Source organism: Megalopta genalis, chromosome 15 (genome assembly GCF_051020955.1).
Source record: "Megalopta genalis isolate 19385.01 chromosome 15, iyMegGena1_principal, whole genome shotgun sequence".
NCBI lineage: Eukaryota > Metazoa > Arthropoda > Insecta > Hymenoptera > Halictidae > Megalopta > Megalopta genalis.
In genome coordinates this window covers 8,364,227-8,380,980 of record NC_135027.1, presented here as the reverse complement: position 1 = coordinate 8,380,980, position 16,754 = coordinate 8,364,227, and the positions used below count along the sequence as shown (strand labels likewise).

General features: G+C 40.4%; 1 protein-coding gene across 1 annotated transcript in view; it reads right to left on the bottom strand.

The window, feature by feature from the left end:
• Positions 1–16,754, bottom strand: part of Sol1 — an 842,346-nt gene that overhangs the window by 180,379 nt on the left and 645,213 nt on the right. The gene's annotated exons all lie outside the window — the stretch shown is intronic.

Genomic DNA, 16,754 nt, shown 5'->3' with positions numbered 1-16,754 from the left:
TTATGTTATATTAAAGTTAACGAAGGAGCCGCGCGTAACCAGAATCGTTCGCGAACGTTGAAAAAGAATCGATTCGATTTCTGAAGAACTTTCCAGAATGTCAGTGTTTAAATCAAGAGCCTCGCGGTCGGAGTTCATGAGTCCTCTCGGGAGTCCGTGACATAATTACCTGCGATATAGACGTATATGAAGGTAATCAATTTCCAGTTGTATAAACTGAGTGTAATATTGCCCCCGAAAGTTACATATGGCTGTCCTTCCGAAGGGGTTTGCCAGAGATAACGTCAATTTATAGTTCGAAGGAATTTAATATAAGAAAGACTACCATTCAACGGCGCAGAAAGCCCGCAGTGAAATTTCGCAAACCGGACGGTTCTTAAAAAATCAAAAATTTCTGAAGTTCCGAGAACTCAACGGGTTAGTTTATCATAATCGCGATAATCCGCGAAATATTGCTGTAATACTAGATAGCGAGTTCAATTAATGATAACCAGCGGAATGTTGGAATATACCGGCGTTATATAAGAGTATTATTACAATAGTGTTCGCGAAACTGCGACCATTATTCACAACGGTATTTCGCCGGAAATCCGTACACGTACACGTTAAATCTTATTTAAATGAGAATATATACTTGGCATGTTTGTAATATATGCATCTACGGAAAAACTCTTTAAGACGAATTTGCATTATTTGGAAAGGCAAATTCGCCGGCGGAGGAAATATTAATTAAAAGAGCCTTTGAAGAGTTTAAATTTGCCAAACGGCGAGCGTCTTTGCGCTTCGTTGTAATATTAATTAGAGTACACTGTGAGCGACTTTCAAATTTAGTAAATGAGAGTGGTCCTTCCATTTGAATATCTCACTCAAAATGTAATTAACGAAACATTAAGCTTCACCTAGTACACGTCGCATAAAGATAACATAGAATACATCAGTTTTTCACGTTGATATTATTTATCATTTCGGATCTCAAACGTTTCTGAATATACTTCAGGCATTTTAAAAATAAGGGTCAACTTTTCTTAAAATTGTAACTTTAGAAGCGTACGACAAAGATTGAAAAGTAATTTTGTCGAACCTTTTGTAATAATTATAACGTAAGCCTTTGTGCAAAACAAAAATTTCCAACAACGATTGTCAGAAACAGAAATGAAATAAAAGTAAATTGTTAGCTTAGATATAGTATATTAATATTATTAAACTCTTCTCATATATATTCACAATTTCGTATTTCAACTGCTCATTTTTGTCATAAATGCATAAAATCCGCAATCTAACGATAATACAATGTTATTGGTACATGCAGAGTAAAATACCAATTTGTCAAGAAAATACGAATAAACCAAAATACTTTTTAAAATATCTACTGTCACACAATTGCCAAAAATTCACAAAATTTCTTGGATGTTTCACGAAATGTTTTCCACTCCAAATTCGCGGTGTGGCTGTTTTCATCGTTCGGGTCGTTCTAGGTAAGATCGGAACGTAAAGAGTAAGACGAGAACAGTTGCGATTTTCCCATAAATATCCCGAAAGAATCGATTCCGTGGAAACACCCTACCGAATCGCGTTTGGTTGATAATCGACGCCTGGTATCCGCGCGTCCGTCTTCGGCAACCGTCAGCAGCCAAGGGATGCGAAACGAGTGATTCTTACGGCGATGTTGATCGGGTTCTCGGTTAAGGAACTCGAAAACTTCGCGAACTTGCCCAATAAAACGGTCGGGCGAGATTTTATTTTGCCGGATATTACATCGCGGCCAAAAGTAAGAATCATACAGCACGGCGCGGCCTTTTATTTCACGAGCGAACTGTAATTGAAATGTTTCACCGCGCGCGCTCCACCGCCGGCGAGCATGTTATTTCTCTGGGATTGATTAAAACCGAATACTTTTTACAGAATCGGCGCGGATGTGGCGGCGGGGCCGCGGCGGTAGCCGAGAGGGTGCAAACTCATATCAGCCGATTGGCCGGGGCGCGGAAAGAACACGAAATTGGATCGAGCGTTAACGAACAATCGGCCGCTAAACGATTCGCCGGATCCGATCGGGTTAGAAGCCCGGGTTCGCGCGGATCGACCCGACACCCTCGTGCGCGCAACCATGTTAGGCCAAGGATGAATGCCGTCGCCGTACGTATGCAGATTCGAAGACACCGGGTCTATTCGCCGGTAGTGTCTAGGGCCGTGTTTAAACAGAAGAACGCCATCAAACATTCGACTTGGGATGCACGAGGGGATTTCGCGTAACCAAACATACGTACCCCAGACACGTTGAATATCTGGAGTAGCGGCGAGAGGCCTACCGAGCGTAGAGAAACCTCGGCTGGAACGGGATGGAGAACGGCGAACAAAAGGGGATCGAACGTGGCGGGGCCGGAGAGAGAGAGAGAGAGAGAGAGAGAGAGAGAGAGAGAGAGAGAGAGAGAGAGAGAGAGAGAGAGAGAGGGGTCGGGACTCGGGACGACGACAAATTCTGCCAAACACATGAGAGATACTCGGGCTGGCCGGGTGCCAAAGCACCCAGAGCCATTCGCTCGTGCATGTTCGCGCGAACTTGCGAAGACGCAAACTCTCCTCTTCTTATGCTCCAGCGCCAACGACCCGCGGCCAGTTATCTGCTGTTTCGTGAGGATCCCGAGCTCATTGCCGGCGACGAAGACACCCCCCTCTTCACCCTGCCGCCGGATTTTAAGATACCATTCAGGTCTGCGAGTCTAACTGACGGGGGATTTTATGTCGGTCAACCGGTTTAACTAACTCGTCTTAAGGACGCGGAGTCCGAATTCGACCTTGATGGAGTTTGCCGTCACGTTGTACACGCCCCAATGTTCACTCGAATTAGCCAATTAACTCTTACAGGACTATAGGGTTGCTAAGAGTAAATATTAATATGTTACTGTTTATTTTAGTTTGTTTAGACGTAAAATAAATAAAAATCGTAAGAAAAATACATAACGATGTGTAGTTTCTTTTGGAATTTTATGGAAAATATTTTTCCAAAATGGACCGTAAAGGTGACACAAATTATGGTTAGGCTTATTGTGCAATGTCTTTTATTTCACTATTTATTATGATAATGTATTAAGTAAAATAATACAAAATTATGAAATAAAATTAGTTTTGTACCAAAAATGACGAATAATTAAATACGACGATCACCAATTTTTTCCCTTAGTCGTGAAGGGATTAACCAGGCAGCTGTTGCAATCTCTTTGAAAATTGTGTAAGTTACTGTATTTTGTTTAAATTCGACACTATTATAAAATATATAATTGAATCAATAATATCAAATTACATTCATATATCAATTACATATCAATTACATATATCATATTACAGTACAAATATTTTATACTACGACGAGTATAAGAATAAAAATTGTATAACTCAATTGTAAGAGAAAGAAATGAAATAAAAATGTATTTCTTCTTTTAATAATTTTAACATATTAAAAAGAAGGTAACAATGTTCATAAATTTTTCCAATGCGTTTGCAGTTTGGTATTTTCTCCAATTATTGTTATCATAAATGCATAAAATCTGCTGGTACCACTTTCTATTCTAATAAAAGGGTTCGTCCTGTTAAATATCGAAACAAGTAAACAAATAAAATAAATAAAGTAAGATTACAAGCATTACTGACTTTTATGTCATTTCTTTGCCATCCATTCAGAAGAGATATCCAAAGAATCATCTATTCGCCATCGATCCTCCAAGTCCGTTGCCGTTAAGTCACTATGAGCAATTTGGAGCGCAGCAGTTTAACGCTACGTGTAATGAGCCGAAACTTCTGTTGGTCCCCGACTAGTCTGAAAATTTCGGCTGATCGATATACAGCCGGGTACCGGCGGATTCGCGAAACTTTCCGCGACAAATAATGCAACCTGATTGACGAAAATTTCGGGAACTTCGGTTGGCCCGTATTTAAACGGCTGAATAAACGTCGCGCAAGTATTTCGCTTTGGTCGGCGTCGAACGGGTATTCAACGCTGATTGGGTTGATTTGCAAGTAATTTTCAGTTTCAGGGTACGCGCGTTTCATTATTCCGATGATAATTACCGGGACTTTCGTTTCCCATCTATTGGGCGAACGGCGATTTTTCACGCGAAAGAGTTTCTGAAATGAAACGTTCCCGTTGACGCTAAATGCACGCGTGTTGCTCTTTATAGAAACTTCTTTTTTATTATCCGTTCGTTGTTTCTAACTATTATTAACACAATATTCGGTTGTTCGGCGAGTAATATCGTTTTTCAGAAGAATTCCATTTCAAATCGTGTTCATCTTCGTTTTCCGCGAATGAATTTGTCGGTGTGTGTGTGCGTTGAGTAATGGACCGTCTCGGTTTTTAGAAGGAACGTAATGCAATATTTATTCCCGCGATTACACAGTCGTTTGGGAAACATAATGCTTGGACGATTTCTGTAATTGTTGCATAACCGAGCAACGAAAAATATTTAAGGCGAGCGATTCCTTCGAAGCCTCGCAGCTGCCGGCCGAGTATAACGAATTACTTTTTTTCAATTTCTTTCTCCTCGCCCGTTCATTCTGTGCCGTTCGTTTTATTCATCGGCGGCTGATTGCGGAGTTTCCAAGCTTACAGAAATCAAGCGGACGACGACCCCATTATTTCTGTCCAGGACAAACGATTCCGAGTCCCGCGCAAAAAATTATCGGAGATACCAGACGCTGAGTAAATAGTACAAGATAAGAACTACATACAATAAAAGCAATCGTTCGGCTCATCTGCTCCACGGTATGTTCTGTCGCCGACGAAGATCTTCGACTGTACTCGCAATCTTCGCCGCACAACCAGAATTCCTTTCGAAATATTCCCGTTCTACGAATCCTATCCAGATATTGCGGGGCTGTAGCCGATACACTTTGAGTTTACCAGCTACGGAATGCTCTTGAGGGAATAAATAGCTCAGCCCGCAAAATAACGTGGTAACTTGTAGCTTCGCTCCGGAATACCGTAATGCGGCATCGCCGAACTATATTACAATAGGAATTAGTTAACATTCATTTGTTATTAATATCTGGTTTCTTATTTGTCGACTGTTCTTTCGATCGATGCGATGCCAACTCTCGCCCCCTTTCTGGTGTCAATTTGTCACTGTTTTCAAGCTTCGAAGTATATTATCCTGTTATTTTTAGGAAAATTGATCTCGGACTTTATGACTTTGATTGTCCTAATGTGAAGCATATATGTCTATAATAATATCTATTATATAATATTTATTAATAATATTTATTATATATATATTTATTATATATATTTATTACATAATATTTATTAATAATATTTAACATATACTTAATATTTATACTATTTATTATATACATTTATTATATATCAATGTTTCTAAACAAATTAGATATTAATCAAATCGAATTAAACTTCACATAGCCCTTTTATCTTCGAGATTAATACAATTGTATCTTTCATTTCACAAATCCTGATACGAAAGGTAAACTAAATTAATTTCACTTTTTAAGTCGTTTCCCAATGCATACTCAAATTCGAATAATTTATTCGAAAATCAATGCTAAAGCATTTTATAAGTGCAAACAAAATATTTTCATGCTTACCAGCAGACAATACGAGTCATTTAGAGACGTCTCCACGAAAAACTTTCGCTCGTGACACAAAAGATGACAAACCGCGACGACCACCGCCGAAACCATAGCACCCGCGCCCTTCAACACCAAATCCCTCCTTTTCGGCCAAGGAATCCGCATTAAAACGGCGCCGTTTATGCTAGTAGAACACTAAATGCAAATCAAGTGGGTACGGTTCCCACGTCGGCCGGTAATGTTTTCGAAATTATCCTGTAAGCGGAGCGCGCGCGCGAGGACATCCGGCGCGCTAATAAATCACCGGAAGAACGGTTCTTGCGTCGGCGGGGACACAAGGCCATCCCTTGCCGGTCCACTCGACTTATAACAGCCTAATTATCGTAATGTTCTCATTATCGTGGCCGACAAAGCCGGCGCGGCGTTAACGTTAATATGCACGAACGGTTCCCCGCGTATATCAACATCGTCGTTGTACACGGTCGCGAGGAGTAATTCGTTAATTGGCGAACGGAGGTGGGCCGGATACAGCGGGGGGTGGACGGGGGAGGGCAGTGGCGGCGGAAGAGCCGAGCAAAGAAAAACGCTGGTGAGAAGTGCTCGGAGAAAACGAGCGAATGCGCCGCCAGGGAAAGCACTGGCTGGACGGGATGCCGCCGTCATTAGCGCTCGGACAATGTTTCTCCCGTTACTCGGACTCGTATAATGCAACTGGATATATCGCGACTGAAAGAGACGGATGGGGGCGAGAGCAGTCGAGCTATCAGGGATGAGAGGAGATAGAGCAACAACCATGGCGCCGGCTGTGGTGGGGAAGGGTCCACGGGAAAAGTAAACGATCGACCAAGGCACCGAGATGGGATGTCTAATTACGCTCGTTTGCTACCCTTCACCCTGGAACGACCCCGCACCGGCATCCTTTCTTGCGCTGCTTCTCGTTTTCTCGCGCTCGCGCCCGCGCACTCCGACCATCCCCGCGAGCGCAAAAAAAGGCTTTATTTAGTTTAACGAGAGGCAAAATACTTGAGCGAGTTCGCGACTTACAGGTCTGCGGGCCGCATTTCCCGGCTACAAAGGGGGAAACGAACAGTCCGCGAGTCTTTTTTACACGGCATTATCTCCCAGCCCGCGGAATAGCGGCGTATCTTCGACGCTCGTTATCGAATACTTATCATTCGCGGTATTGTTCGACGTATTTTTGACTGAGATTCTTGGGCTGACGCTTCCACCAGCGTGCTCTCACTCTTTGTGGCTCGGATAGAGTCCGCGAGCGAGACCGTTTCTTCGGGATAATGCGATAGTGCGGGGAATTTATTTTTTTTTTCAAGTTATTCGGATGGGTGGGAGGAACGCGAATGATGGAATCATTAGCGTCATTCTATTGTCGAGGGTTAACACTAGGTTCGCGGAATCCGTCGAAATGGCAGAAAACTAATTTTTTAATTCGCGATTATTCATATTGTAAAGATACATTTATGAGTTGTTTATTCAATACACGCGTTACTTGCGGCATATATTACAATAACACCGGTTATAAATCGGAATAAACGATTTATTGTTACTTTAAACTATACTGTTTACTATAATAAACTTGTTACTATAAACTAATATGAAACAGCTGTTTTTAGTGCTTCGTAAATCTAGGGCTAACTTAATTCTCTCAAGAATTAATTAAATTCTTGGTTCCTGTATATTTTTATACAAAATAGAAATTTGTTCATTCACTGCAACAAACCAAAACATGTATGTATATGCATATACATATACTATTTAATTTCCTTCAAAATATCTGACGAAAAAGTGTGAAAAAAGCAAACGTTAAAACAGTGAGACCTGTGTTCGTTTGTGTGCAACGAGGTTACAAAAATACATAATATTAATCAACTAAGATAACACTCGTTTTAATGTTTTTAATTACATAATTTACGTTTTAGTGCACCGGTATTACGAGTTTGTGCTTTAGTATGCAGGAAACTCAAGGACCTTCTATTAAGGAAGAATGAAAATATTATTCTCTATACAAGGGTGTAACGAAACACGTACACCAAAATGAAACTCTAAGAACTCGCGCAAAATACTGTCTCCACGAGCTCCACTGCGTCGCCATAAAATAATATTGTACTTCTTAATTAATTGAGCTCGTTAAGACCGATATGGATACTGTTCTTACAGTGAAAATGGCGTTCCATTAACGACTAGACAGTAACTAACAGTATTCTTTAATGGTAATGTAGTTTATAAAGTGTCAGATATTTTGATAAATATTTTCTATCCAGTAAAGCATCTGGCAATTACAAATTCAGTGTTATAATACAAACTCAATTATTTTTTTATGTTACATCGTGCTAATAAAAGTTGTGGCAGTGAAAAGGTAATGACGTACTCATAAATTCAACTATTATCTCGGTGCGGAAACAGTGGCTGCATTTTTACATTTTATATTCTGCATATAAATTCTCTTCTAACAAGTTTCATTGCTCATATTGTTTGCTATACAATCCATTTACTTCGAAATAATATCTTCATCACTTAACGAAGTTCAGTTTGTACCAAATTTTATGATTTCAAAGTTGCCATTCAATATACACTACCGTGCATAAATATCTGGATATTTGCACGTTATTGTAAAAATATGAGGTATATTATTAGTACAACTCTCTATTACAAATTTGATTAAAGATTTTATTTTAGACGGTATATAAACATCAAAAAATATTTAACATATGTGCATTTGTCGAAAGCAAAAAAGCAGTGATTAAAATCAGAGTTATTTAATCATTTTCATTAATTTGTTACGAGATTTTGCAATCTACGATACATCGCACAGTAGCAACACTTCAACAGAATTCATAAATGTTCATTTAAAATATGTAGCAATAAAATAAAGTTATAAAACTTTCAATCGTATCTCGTACAATCTCCAAATGCACGATAGTGTACCTATATAACATCGAGTGACTAAATTAAAAAAGAATAGTATTTATTGTGACGATTTTCTTATCCGTCTAATTACAAAATTAGTTTAGCAGGAAGAATGGATAACATGAAATTCCCGATCAACGTTTTTAACAAACCTTCTCGCGATACGGTTAACAGTGCATTAAAACGCGCTCTGCGAGACACAGGCCTCATTAAAAGGCGTTAATGCCGGAGAGATTCTTACAAAAACAGAGCTCCGTGAAATCATTAATGGAATCAGCACGGGGAGAACTATCGCGTTAACGAATCGTATAGGTATGTGCGCCATTACGGCCCGTGGAAACGATCGTTCGGCCGGCAGTGCGTGAAGTCGCGGCGACACAAAAAGCCGAAGACGATTACAGAGGCGCCGTGGAATTGCCGTGAACACCGGCTTGCGAGTCTGCGACTAAAATTATCGTTAATGTAAATGCCCCCGTTTACATTCGGCGTAGGTGCATAATGTGGCGGTGAAGTTCAAGAGAAACGGCGAAGCCGCTAGGCGCGAGAACTGTAACAATGCGGTCTGATCGACGAATTTTTGACAGAAATCGCAGTGCTCCCATGAATGACACACAATGCTAATCGCGAAATGGAAAATCAGTAATTAAAGTTTCACAAATTTTTGAAAATTTCAGAATTATTCGCTATCTGACACGGTCTTTTCCGTTTCGATATTCTTCGATTCGCTTAAGTCGACTTTGAAACTGTTTCTCGATCTTTGGATTTCCCTAAAAAGAGGCGAATGGCTTCCGGTTCTTCGTAGAAAAGGATCAAAGCTACCGGATAATTTCAGTCGTTTTCTTCTAACGCTACTGAATTTATTATAATGTACGCTTCATTTAAGAAATTTATTCATACGATATATTCGCCATGAAAGCACGATGGTTTGCATTAAATCAAATTTCAAAGACAAAAGGGATCTCTTAATTGTAAACTAAAATGATTATACGCTTTTGTTCAAATTCTTCATATTCAGTCCTTTGCAGTGAAAGAATTTTCTCGGTACACGTACCAAAAGCAAAGCAGCGACGTCGATCGATGATATCGTTAAACAATTTGTTCAAAATCGGACAACAATTCTTCGATTTTCGTCCACGGTGGACTGTTTTTCGAGTTTTCCCGTTCGCAACGAGTTGAAATTCCAGATTAATGCGAAATCGAATTCGCTCAGCCGAGGCGAAGCACGAGGAGTATTGGGGATTCGATTCGATCCGAATATTTCGCGGGTCGCAATTCATCGCCGCGACGTTTTAATGACGGCGATTACGGGTAGAAAATTCATTTCCGACATTAACGGTACGGCATTATGATGATAATTACGTTACCACTCGTCGAACTCGTTCGTGTAATAACAGCGAAACGGAAAATTAAACAATGTACGAGAACACGCAATTCGGCGTGTCATAAATCGCCGGGCGTTCTTTCCTCGAGCTGTTCGAGCGGCCCGCAAACTGTGCCGTTCAACATGTTCAAACACGGTGTGAATCGTGGAATTTGGACTCGTTGCGAGTTCTTATTTATGCTTTGTTCCGCGATGGCTGCGGTGTTATCGTTAATCTTCCGATCTTGGTCAAACATGGCCTCGCGGGTCCAATTAGTTTGTACAAACACGGTGCAAATTTTTCGCATGAAACATTAACAGATCATGCTGTTTCTACGGCATTTTTCGTTTGATGTGTTTCAATACGAACGATCCTAATTGATCGTTTCGAAAAGTGTTAAATAAATATTCGTAACAGTTTTATTGTTTACATTGTACGCTTTCCGTTTGTCCAACTTCGACAATCGATTAGTATCGTGGATGTTATTTGCAATAGTAATATGTGTACAGTAATTCGTAATATCAAATTTTTCTACCAATATCCCTGGCAATCGTATTTCAGTCAGAAACGAAAAGGGTCTCGAGATAAAAAATCTACTCGACTAGAAAATAGTGTAAAAAAACGGTATCTAGATAGAACATGCTTGAAAAGTGTACAAAATGTTCTTGTAAAACACCACGATTGCAATCTGAAATGAAGAACGCGAGGATCCTGCGTAAAACCCGATTCAAAGAATATTGAGAAAACAATAAAAACTAGAAAAGGGAAGTTAAAATGGGAAAACTCGAGCGAAATGGGAGTATAAACTGGAAAAAAATCAGTTAAAAAGCTCCGAACTTCTAAAGATTCTTTCAAATGCGAGAGCTTCAAACTCGCGATGAAAGATGTATTTAAACCTCGCTTATAAAAGCCTAAACTTTCATGCGATCATCGTCAGTTTACTTATAAACGTGAAAGCTATTCCGCCATCCGCTCGGACGCGGCTTTCTATTACAATATCGCTGACAGAAGTTGTCCCTGGGATGAGCATTGCCAGCATCCTCTTTTTTGAAAAAAAAAATGGTTGCCAAGTGGAGTACCACTCGAACGTGGTGTACGAGCAGTGTTCTTATACGACAAGAGGGAATAGCGCTACCCTAGATAACACCGTTAAGCGTCTCACTTTGTATACACGTCTAGACCCTAAGTGACACATTTCCAATAAAATCCATAACCCTTCGGTCTTTAGAAAAATCAGTTCCTCCTCTTGGCGTCCCGAGCGAGACCTTCGTAATCGGGATCGTGTCTTATAAACAATAACTTTTAAAGGAATTCCGTTATCGACAGCACGCTTAGCACCTGGTTCCAACGAATAAATCGATAAAAAGATCGGCCGGACTACGAAATATACTGTTCCAATTAACACGCCGCCCCGATCTTCCCGTACTTTTCGCGTGGTTTGCTGCAGGTTCGGCGAATTTCAGGCTCTATGGGAACGGTTAAGAATAACTGGATTAAGATTACTTATGCTGCGAAATTACCACGGCAAATTTGTTAACTTGTAAGACGCTACTTATCTGCCGAGACAAAATTAGCTCCGCTCCAAGCATAATCGCCTCGTTCTTGACTTCTAATATTCGGGACGTTATCTTTCCCAAGGAAGTCGTACTAACATCTCGGTCCCGAAACCGTCAGACTACTTGCGAGCCATTGATCCTTCTCTAAAAGATTATTAGAAACTCGTTAATGAAGTCCCTTTCTCGCGCGAAATAGTTTCTTTTAGTTAAATCCTTTCCTGCGATTCTAATCTTTGCTCAGATATATAATATATTATATATATATATATATATATATATATATATATATATATATATATATATATATATATAAAATAATATATAAATCATATTATTTCATTCGTGCGTACGCCATAAATCATTCTAAATAAAGATTAACACTAAACCTACCGCGGTCAAAGTGACCGCTTTCTTATTTTGCAATTCTGCAAAGTTCCGAGACTCTTTCGTGGAAAACGCTTGAATAAGTTATATTATTGGAGCAAGTTTTCATAATAAAAACTTTACAAATTCTAAATAAATTCGATCTTCTCACTTTTGTGATGTAGTACATGCCAGTTAATATTACTGCTTGGTAGGTTTAGTGTTAAATTGAGAAGATAAAGAGATGAACACATTTTAGGTTAACATTTGCAAATTGTGTTTTCATCTTTCGCATAAATATCAGTTGCAGTTAACGATCTCCTAAATGCATAAGGAGTTTCGCACCGAACAGAATTTGTTACCCTCGTACGGCAATTACGACGATAGGTCATTTAACTTTGAATTTTTCTTAGAAAAAGGGGAAAGAATTATAATGGCGTTAACAGTGCGTTAAAGGTAGTACGTTTCATTAAAGTATTCCGAGACCGCAAGAAGTTACGAACGACTCGCCATAGTTATGGTCGTAACGTTTAAATTGGCTGAAAGTCCGCGATATTTTCAACGCATCGGCTTCTTCTCTTTGATAACAACCGGCCGAGTTAAAAGAAAAAACGGTGGCTCGCCGTTAAGTGTTTCATTCATATCTCGACCGAAAGAATATCGCACGTAATTAAAAGTAGATTAAGCCGCCCCGCATAGATGTATCGCATCGTTAATAACGGTTATCTCGGTGAAAAATAACGATGCCAGTTAACCGTGAAATTCATCTTGCCCGCGGAATATAATATAATATACAACCAAAACGTGCGCAACCCTTCTGTAACTCTTCTTTTGTTCCGGGCTGGACGAGCGCGAAACTTCTCAAACAAAAGACAGCGTTCCAGCCTTGCAGCTTTTAAAATCTGCTGAGAAGTGATAGTAAACAGTATCATATTCAACGAAGCATCTCTGTGCCAGGAAGGAAACTAAACCGGAGAAGAACGTGCCGTAAATCAGATATTCCTGATTTTCAGATGTTGCACTTTAAGATCTGCTTAATGGTTTTCCATTGTTAGACTTCCATGGAACAAAGTAATTTCATTGCTCAATGAATTTATTCATTCAACCGTCTGAACAAAAGTTCACTCGTCTCATTTGTTGGATAGTGTGAAAATCATTTGATTTCGTTCTGCTTGCGTTATTTTTCAGTGCGACGATATAAAGTAATGTCTCCCTAACTGACGCTCAGATTATGCAGAAAAATGGACAATTTGGGAAGAGGAGATATTATATTATATTATATTATATAACCTCGCGGCTCGTTTTTATAATTGTTGACAATTCGTAACTATAAAAACAAACCGCAAGGCTCGTATAATCGTATCTCCCCTTCCCAAATTGTACATTTCTGTGGACAATCTGAGCGTCAATTAGAGAAACATTACTGCAAATGGAAATATCATTTACCGAGTTATGGAATGAAAAGCCAAAAGCTTGCATCGTAATCGTCTCGCGATACCAATCAAATTCCATATGAAATATTTTTTAAGTATTTTGTAAATATTTTTGTAGGAGATATTGAGTTGGTCGGCTTTAAGCGGAACACCCTATAGAACTAGTAAATCTTAAGCATCATTGGACACACTATACAGCAGTATTTACGAAAATATTCATAGACTACGCATTTTTAAGATATAAAAATAATACAATCGAATTATATCAAAAACTTATCGCAACTTAATTTTACAAATATGATTTTATACTGTACACTGATCAATCGGACTGAACAACGAAATATATTAGTTAATGCAGAAGAAATAAGCGTCGACGTGACACTGGATTCAATACCGGGAATAAGTTACGATCTCATATCGGGAAAGGTCTTCGCATTAGGCAACTCCGCCCAGAACTCGTTCAGGAGATCAAAGGGTTGAAAAGTTCAGGAAGTTCAATTTGACCGGTGCCTCGCGGTTCTCCTCCTGGAGACGTTAAAGGATCAATCGCGGAAGTATTTGCGGAATTTGAAATGGGACACCTGGGTTACTATCCGGAGACGTGAAAGGCGTGATCGGTTGATGTAGGCACGCGGACGCGAGGGCAACTGCGCAAGGCGACGATATTCCGTCTCGGCGCTTCCCGGGCGCGCCCTTTTTCGTCGTCGTACGAAAATTAGGGACATCTGCGACAAAGAAAACGGATATTCGAGGGAATGGAAAGTAGCCAAGTCCGGCGGAACGAGAGCCGGAAGATGCGAGAAATTCGGTGCCAGTCGGCGCGGCGGCGAGCGCCGAGCGCACTTTTGCTCGTGCATTCATAAAGCTGGGTCATTGCCGAGCTGTCGAGTCGGGCCTTTCTTGTTTCTGCAGAGCTGCGTCGAGATAAGTAGCTGCACGGTCTGTGCGCTTTGTTTGTTCAAGCTTCTCCTCTCTTCTTCCTGCTCTTCTTCTTACTTCATTTTTTCCCGGCCCCTTACACGAGGCAACGTTAGTTGTCCCTGCGACGCGGGGACGACGAGGCCCCGGCCTCTTGAGCCGCCAAGACACAGTCGTTACCGTGCATTAATTATTGATACGGAGTTCTGGTAACTAAAGCCGCGTTTCCACTGTGTCGGCATATGCCGATCGACACTTATTACGCGCTGAACGCTTCCGTTTCGGCTTGGATCGATGCTGGAAGCACGAAAAGCTGAACGGTGATAGAGTAATGGAGCCAGTTACTGGAATTCCACCAGTTAATGGAATAGCCAATTACTGTGCCTTTTTGGATACTTTTCGGACATCGTTAACTTTAGATTCGTGCAATAAGAGACATATCAAATTTTTTCATTTGAATTCAATTAATTATTCAGTTGTTACAATTAAACACGTACAAGACGAATGTTCTTAAAATATCACGAAAATTATTTCAATTTTTTGGTACCGAATTTGTGAAACTTTCTGCGATGATTATTGAGAAGCTTGAGAAAATAATGAACGAGTGAAGATCAGTATATTCGGTTAAATAAATCGTTCATATGAGATAGCATATAAATATTATTTACTATATAAATAATTATTATATATAGGTTCCTCTCTTTCTGCCACGATCTCGTTTGATATCTACCGACGTCAGGTGAAAAACGTATCTGCACAGCATTCGACTTCTCAAGCGGAACCGTACTCTTCCCAAGCGATAATGGAAAGACACTGAACACTTCACACTTGTTTGGCCTTGCATTTTGTCCCGTTTCCGTGCATTCCCTCAAATGTGACGTGCTCCGTCCGTGACGTCACGGATGAGCAGTTCAGCAGAGTAGGGGTAGAGGGCGGCGCAGTCGACCGACGCGTGCGACCAATCACAAACGTGAGAGCATCACCGGCAGCCCCTACTCTGCTCAACTGCCACGTGTGACGTCACGGATGGAGTCACGTGACATTTGAGAGAATCCCTGACGGCGCAATGGGAACGCGAATTTTACCAGGATCGGCTCGGTCGGTCGGCGAAGCTGCGCGGCAATGGCGATCGGCAAAGACCGACGCAGTGGAAACGCGCCTTAATATGGCCGAACGTAGGCTTGCTTTCCTTCCGCTCGAGACACCATCCATGTTTATCTCGATCCTCTCTCGCGAATACACTGATCCGTGGTCTCCATCGGATAATAAAACTTAATAGGCCTCCCCCCCCCCCAAATGACAATGGCCCGAATTAATAATTGTGATTATTCTCTAGGCAGGTACGCGGCAGTTACACGCCATGCACACAATCGTCTATTTGGTTTTGTATTAGAGATATTATAAACCGTAAACCCTGTATCCTGGTCGCGTTATTGATCACTGTGCGCGGGATTATTGTTTGAGTAATTGAACGATTATTCATTCCACGGTCAGGCCAATAACCTAGGGGGTAATTAAACTAATTATAGCGTAACGATCTCTACCATCGAGTATCTTACTCGGAACCTTTAGTCTCTGTGGTAACTACCACTTCCGGAGAGTCATTTCGGAGACCTGTTTCAGTTCGGCGGACATAATCGTGCGCGATCATTGCGACACTTGCTAAAAGGACGTACTGGATTCGAGTAATTAGTGAATGACGCCTCTGAACATATTTTATTTCGCGTTGGTATCTAAACAATTTAGTTGGTCGACGACGTAAGTGGAATTTCAAAGGTCGAACAACTTTTCTTTAACTGCATGTTACCGATTGCATACCATGTATTTACTGATTATTACCAAGAAAATTACTAAAACAATGGTTTCAATTAATAGCTTTAAAAATTTGTTGCCGGACGGTACATTAGCTTACACACAATTCATGTGTACAATAGAAAGCTCGTAGATATGCGTAAAATTATATTTTCTTCAGGTGGATAAATTCGTCGCGTTTCGAAAACATTGTTTCACGTGACGTTTTCAACAATTTTTGATCGAACTGTGTTGCATCAGGCACGAAACAATTTATGTGCTTGATCCCGAATTTGTTCATATTTCCGCATATTTTTGTATATTTTTTCCATATTATTCCATATATCTGCATATTGTAAATATTAAAGAATCACAATTGTAACGCAACGATTTCGATCGAAAGAATTCAAAGCGTCGCTCCCGTGCGAGAATTGCGTTACTTTCCGGGCTCATGAATAGTGTATCAATGGAATTCAGCCGCAAAGGTATAATGAAACATTTTCGTAACTAGCTTCGTTTCTGTAGGTCCGCACTAACGAGAGCTTCTATCCGAACAATGGTAAACGAGAAATGAAATCGAGAACGTCATCGTGCCTTTGAAATATCGATAACTGTACTACGGAGCACGGCGTGTTTCGACCGAAATTCAATCTCGACTTCCTCGGGAACAGAGTCGGACACGAAAATATTTATTGTTTATATTCGACTTATTTCCCGGAACAGCATCGGCACTATTCCATCAGATATGACGTACTGTATAAATATTGTGCGACAAGCTTTCTAGAAAGTTACGATGCCACTGTTGTTACAGCGAGGAGAAAAACTGCGTCAAC